Raw genomic sequence first — 7,217 nt, forward strand, 5'->3', positions numbered from 1 at the left:
AACAAAGAATTCATTTCAGTATTTCACACGGTAAGGCTGTTCTTCGGACAAGTTGTCCAACTATGGGATGAGTGGGTTCATGGTGTGCTGGGTGAAGAACTGGCTGAAGGGCAGAACTCAAGGGTTGCGGTGAACAGGGCCACATCTGGCTGGTGACTGGTCACCAGTGGTGTTCCTCAGGGATCAATCCTAGGGCCAGTTCTGTTCAATGTATTTCTCAGTGATCTGGATGCAGGCTTGAATGCACCATTAGCAAGTTCACTGATGATTCCAAACTGGGAGGTGCTGCTGACTCTCCTGAGGGACAAGATGGCTTGCAGAGGGATCTGGGTAGCTTGGACCATTGGGCAGTGATTAAAGGGATTAAATTTAACAAGTCCAAATGCACCTAGGTTGGAGTAGCACTTGACACAAGTCTAAATTGGGTGAGGAGGGGCTGGAGAGCATCCCTGCAGGAAGGGGTCTAGGAGCGCTGATTGGCAGCCAGCTCAATATCATACAGCAGTGTGAGCCTGGGCAGCCCAGAGGGCAGACCATGTCCTGGCATGCATCAAACACAGTCAGTCCAAAGACGTGATTATCCTGCTGTATTCACTGTTGGCATGGCCTCACAACTGAGTATTTGTGTGAGACCCACCATGTAAAAAGGATGTGAAGGTTCTTGAATGGATCCAGCGGAGGGCAACAAAGCTGGGGAAGGGACTGGCAGGTATTTTCTCTGAGGAGCAGCTAAGGACACTGGGCTTATGTAGTTCATAGAGAAGGAAGCTCAGGGGTGACTACACTGCTCTCTACAGCTTTCTGAGGAGGAGTAGTGGAGACGCAGGTGCTGATCTCTTCTCACTGGTAGACAGTGCCAAGACTGGAAATGGCTGAAAGCCATTAGTTAGTTAGTGAGGTTTAGATTTGACATGAGGAAACATTTCTTTACCAAGACCAAACCCTGGAACAGGCTTCCTGGAGAGCTAGTCATGCCTGACCTTGCCTTTCAGCATTTAAGAGTCATTTGGACACGGCCCTTGATAACATGCTTTGACCTTTGGTCAGTCCTGAAGTGGTCAGGCAGTTGGACTGGATGATCAGTGTGAGTCCCTTCCAACTGAAATAGTCTATTCTATTCCCATATGTCCATGAAATAGGCAAATAAGAAACTGGAACATGATCAAATTTCACCTTAGCAGGATTAAATATTGTCTTATTGTTCCTCATAACAATTGTGACTAGAAGTTGAAGTGTTTTGATGACCTCACAGTTCATTTTTGTACACATTTTTGATGAAGAAGTAAAATGTTCTCATTTCAGAGCATATGAGAATCGTAGATAATAAGCAAACTTAATTGTTTTGCTGGATCAGTTTCTGTATCTGTATTAGATAAGACTGAAAGAATCATCTGACTTTTACAATGAGTAAGAATTGCCAGTGGCAAATGCACATCTCATGGAAGCTATTTAGAAGTATGCAGATAATTAATTATACCAGATAGATCAATGTGCTAGACTATAGCTCTGGTAATGTACCACAACATGACATTCTTGTATGACCACATGCAAATGTATTTGTGGGATGTCCACATGGTCTTTTGCAGTGCAGTTTTGGATAGTTTGGATAAATACAATATCTGAGTCACTCTGGGATCTTTGTGTGACAATGTGTAGTTCTGAGATCATCTGGGTCTGTTGGCTCTGGCCTTGGAGGTTTGCTAGCATTTACTTTTGCATCCTAGCAGTGTCGAATGCTTGCCATTCAAGCAAAGACCCCACAAGAACTAGGGAAGGCACCAAAGGTGAGGGGGAAGCTGGACAGGTGTCCCTCAACAGCAAGAATCATGCAAACACTTGACCAAGTGACTAATGGTGAGGCATGCTGGGCAACTGCTGAGTGGGGACCAGTCCCCAAAGCATAACCTTGCATCATAAGCACTTCAGTGCTTATTTGAAGGCAAAGCTTATCCAGGAAGACAGGACAGTAAAAAAAAAAAATATGGCAGCTGCAGAGTTGAGGAATACTCCCAGTGCAGGCAGCTCAGTGAGCAGCTGCAGTGCAAGCTGGGGGTTGTACCCTGGGTGGGGGGAAATTGCCCCTGGCCACCAGTCCTGACCTGGCACTGACTTTGCCTAACAAAGGGCATGGAGACCTGTGGCAGCAGACAGGGGTGTGTGGTGTGTGTGGCTGGTCACCAAGGGACTCTGTAGAACCCAAATAAACAAAGAGGGGGCTCCAGACCAATTATCATGACCAGGAGACACATGTAAGGGGCATGAAATGTGTGTGAGGAGCATTTCCACAGACCACAGGGATACAAAAGCCCAGAGATCCCTTTGTTTGGGGTCCCTCCCCAGAGCCATCAGCTCGAGCTATTGTGTTGCTGCTGCACCACGATTAAATGACTTAAAGGAACCAGACTTCTGGGACTCTGCTACAGGAAACCTGGGGCTGAACTTGTGGGGGAAACCTGTCCGACTGTATGAGAGAGGTGTGTGTAGAGTCAAGCAGGGTACCTTTTGGCTTGCTGAAGCCACCTGCTGCAAAAAGGCTTCGGTCCCACTAGTTAAAGTCTGCGGTGGTGCAAGTGTGACTGCTAGAGTGATGTCAGAATGGTCAGACATGAAAGTTTCCTTAACTTACCCTGCCAAAAAAGGGAAGGGACCAAATGAAGGAATTACTGTATGGTTTTGATTTTTTCCCGCCTATCCTAAGAAGCCTGCATTAGCTTGTTATGGCACTCAGGATGCTGTGTGAACTGGGGAAAAGATTGCTTTTGAATGATACGCAGTTTAGAAAAACAGAAAAGTTAAGAAGTCATTCGCAAAGCTGTTTGTGTCTGGAGATTGCTTGTAGCATAATGTGAACCCTGATCCTGCAGCTAGAGCGTGTAGGATTGCTGTGGTAGTTGAGATGGCTGTGCTTTAGGCATTGGTAGACTGGCATAGATATGGCTAATTTTTTTTTTATTTTTATTTTCTTATTCATGTCTAAGAAAGGAGTAAACCAGAACAACCTTCCCAGGGATGTGGTAGAGAGTTTTAAGATGGATTGGACAATCTCATCATGGCACTTTCCCATGAAAAAAGTTGGGCCAGATGACCTTCCAGACTGGGCTGTTCTAAGAGTCTGTGTTTTAAAACTGTAAAACCCACTTGCATCCTTGCAGGGTTAAATTAGCCTAAGAAAAGGTGTGAGCTTAAATAGTAGGTTTAGTAGGTTTGTAATAATCTTGGTGATGCTTTTATTGTGGAGCAAGAAAGCTGACACATATGTATAAACCAAGAAATAGAATGGTTTTATTTGCTATTACCAACTCTGCTTATCTCTACTTGCCTGATTGCCAGCTTGTCTTGGGGTGACCATACGATGTGTATCCCATATCGCTGCCTATGCCCAGAAATTAATTTTTGTGCCTTTCGATGCCTCCAAACTGAGCCTGAGAGGGGGAAGGAAAACTGAGCAAAACTTTCTCAAAGCAGTTTGCACCTTGTTCAAGGTCACACACAGATAGCAATTTGTTTCCCAGCTGTGGCAGGGGAGGGAGGAAGCACCCAGCTTGCTGCTCCTAGGACAGTTTTTTTTGGCCAGTGGTTCAGCTGCTTTTTCTCTGGAGAGAGACTGAGAGTTGAATTTTTCCTTCCCTGGAATTTCGGATTTTCTCCCTTTTCTACTGGACTGCTTGATTGCTTTAACATCAGAGCACATCGGGAGGACTTTCCACCGGGCACAGAGGGCCTGGCCCTGGGCCAAGCCCCAGCTCCGAGGAGACCAAAGGGAGGACTCTAACACTTTCCCAGGTTTTTTCTCCACAGGGAGAGATTTTATTATTTAGCATTATTATCCTTTTCCCATGTGTTTGTTAAATAAATAGCTTTTATCTCTTTCACTTTCCTTTGAGGAAAATTTATTTTTTCCTGAACCTGGTGGGGGAGGGGTGGTTGTGCCTTCTCTCAGAGGATATATTTCTAAATTTGGCCAAACCAGAACACAGCTATTTGAAGCCATGCTACAGGCATCTTTGGTGCCATCCTCAGTGTCTTTTCCTGTTGACTTAATGTTCCCTGCATGAGGCATGCACATAACCCTAAAAGGAGTATTTGTGCAGTAAGATATGACTGTTGGCTTAACTGATGACTTGCTTGAATATATCAGGGAAAGTTATCTGAACACCTTTAATATGCATGCATATGCATAAGTATATGTCTTATTTATATGTACATGTGTTTGTATGTATATATATCTTTTATATAAATTTCACAATGCCAAAGATAATTAATTTAAATACATTATTTTTCTGCTATATCGCCAATCTTGTATGGATATATTAATATGAAATTTATATACATATGTCTGTATGTTTACCTGTTCATTTTACTAGACTGTGCATTTAATACATATTTCTGCTGTGGGCATAGATTCCAATATCTCATTAAAAACTACGCTTAAAACTGAAAGTCCTCCTTGCTGTAATTAGCAGCTGATTGTAGTTCAGATACTCCATCAGTGGCATGCTCATCAGTACTTAATGATGTGACACTGACAACACAGCTATTGTGTGGCAGCTGTAAGTTGTCCAGAGGAATGGAGAATTTTTCGTTACAGCTTGGACAGCGTGGTGATAGAAAAAAGATGAGACTAATCAGGGGTTACTGTTTCAGGGACATGTGATGCAGACAGAAAATTTTTTTTTGTAGAGAAGAGGTCTTAGATGACATGATGAACGTGCATTCTCACAGACAAGAAGAGCACATTTGCATCTGATAGTCCAGCTTAGTTTCTGAAGTTTTACATACTTTCTACTTTCTTCTTCCTTTTCTTAGAATTTATCATAAGGGGGAATATCTTAGAAGGATATCTGCTCTTACAGAAATGATACTAACTCACAGGAGTTAGTTATTCAGGAGCTCTGAATTTCAGAAGTAGTGCATTTTAAAGCAAGCAAAATGTGGATTTAAGTGCTGAGTGCTGGTCTCTTCAGTGGAGAGTCTGGGTAAAGTGTAGAATGGCCAGGTGGTTCAAGAGAATGAAAAGACAATGGGTGCTGTTACCTCCCACTGGTTTCTTAATGACTGATATGATGATTTCTACACATGGGTAAAAGCTTGGCAACATTTAAGTAGATCTGTGATGAGAGTGGAAGTAATTTTGCCCAACTTTTATACAGGACTAGATTTTCCTTATGTAACCAAAATACTAACCAAAGATTTCCAGAATCAAAGCTATCATGAACGTGGTTATTGCGTTATATTTTTATATACTTATGTATGTGCACTGTATCATATTTTTGTATGTGCTGAAATGGAGGGAAGTGAAAGCCTGGAAAATTTAAGGAGTCTGGCCGTACAAGGTGATGACAGAACCAAAAGCAAAGTTAATTTCAGAACTCTTGACAGTCCCAATTGCCATCAAATTACTGCTGTACCCAAGTTTATTTTGGCTCATTTCCTTGGGATCACCTGCCTTTATTATTGTTTAGAGAACAGAGTTGGGAGAGAATGGTTGGGATGGAAATGGAACTCTTTCTTGGGATTTTTTTTCCTTTAATTTACTGTTTGTGCTTGGCAGTACTTGGAATTGTACTTACTTACAAGTTTTAAAGACACTGATTCTTGCTTAAAGGCCTTTGGAATTAAGCAGCTATGAAGAAACTCTCCACGGTGGAGTCAGGCTGGTTAACTGATATTCCCTTACCTCCCAGCATTGTCAACCCTTTCATCTCTTTTTTCAGCAATGGTAGTTGAATGTTTCCCAAAATGCTGGGGTTCCTCTGATGTTTTTGCCGATAGCTGAAAATTTCTGCCCAGCAGATGGCGCATTTGTATAGTGCCTGAGATCTGCTTGAGCATGCTTCTCTGATCTTGAGCTTTCCTTCATGCCCTTCAGCTAGTTAAGATTACACAGATTGATTGCACAGTTATATGTACACTTTTTGCTCCACAGAAAAGGGGCATATTGTGTCCATCAGTATCCTTGGAGGAGATGGTTCTTTTGAACAGTGTAAATTGTTCATCTTTGTTTTATTCTAAAGTTGAAGCCATTCTGTTTAAATGGAATGGTGCCACTTGGTTTCTAAAATGCAGGAAATGATGGAGGTGATTTTGGTGAATGTGGGCAATGAAGAGTATCTGAATGGGGTCTAGAAACCTATCAAGGAGAACGCTGACCTCTTGGTGCCCCTCTCCTGGAAATTGTACCTCCACATCCCCACCATGGCCGCTCTGATAGCTCAGTATACCTCCTTCCTTCTCCTCAGCATTAAACTTAAAGTTTCCAGAGGGAAATATGAAGAATTGTGAGTGAGACAGCATGTCACCCTTACCTGCTGTATCACTAACCTCTGTCCTGGACTAGATCAGCATACCCTGACACAGACATTTCTTTCCTTTAAGACATTAGTATAGAATAATATATATATTATTCATTTCTGAATAAATTTTAACCTCATCTCAAAATAACACCTTGTAAGTGAATTTCTAGCAAAATTTGTGCCTGATGTCATTCTAAAATGCTTGTATTCTATTGTGGAATTAGAAAGCAATGATGAACTTGCATATTCCACGCATAGTTAGCATTGAAAAAGCATGATATGGTTTTAGTGTACTAAGGCTTAGGTGAAATCAACTCAAATCTGCTGCTAATGGGTGTTCTCTAGACAACGTTTTTTGCTTTGTCTGGTAAGGATTTTGTGGCATGGTTTGTTGGGGTTATTTTGTAGGTTTTGTGGGTTGGTGAGTTTGGGTGGTAGTTTTTTTTAAGGGGTTTGTTTGTTTGGGTTTTATGGGGGTTTTTTTGTTTGTTTGTTTTTTTCCATGAGAACATCCAGAAATGAGAATGGATTTGAATTATAAAGAGAAATTGTATCTTCTTAGTACATTGATGTTGAAAGGAAGAAACTGCAACACCTGCTCCTGATTGTACAAGCAGGCCTTTATAACCACATCTTTGAACTCTCATGTGTTAAGAGCTGTCTCTTATACTTGAAACTGGAAAGTTTGCATATCCTTGCATAATACTTGTTTCTTTTACCAGTTACTATTTCTAATGACTTTACAGTAATGGTATCTAAATATGACAATTATGGAAATCTGTGGGAAACTTGAAAATCTGATATTTAGTCAAAGGCTTTTTAGGTTGGATTGCTCCCTAATAATGTTTATATTTGTCAGCTAGCTGGATAAGAGTAAATATTTTCATTTGATTTTGCAAATATTTTGAGCTGCTTTATATTAAA

The sequence above is a fragment of the Corvus brachyrhynchos genome, unplaced genomic scaffold (genome assembly GCF_000691975.1).
Source record: "Corvus brachyrhynchos isolate BGI_N302 unplaced genomic scaffold, ASM69197v1 scaffold49, whole genome shotgun sequence".
In the NCBI taxonomy this organism is placed as follows: Eukaryota; Metazoa; Chordata; class Aves; order Passeriformes; family Corvidae; genus Corvus; species Corvus brachyrhynchos.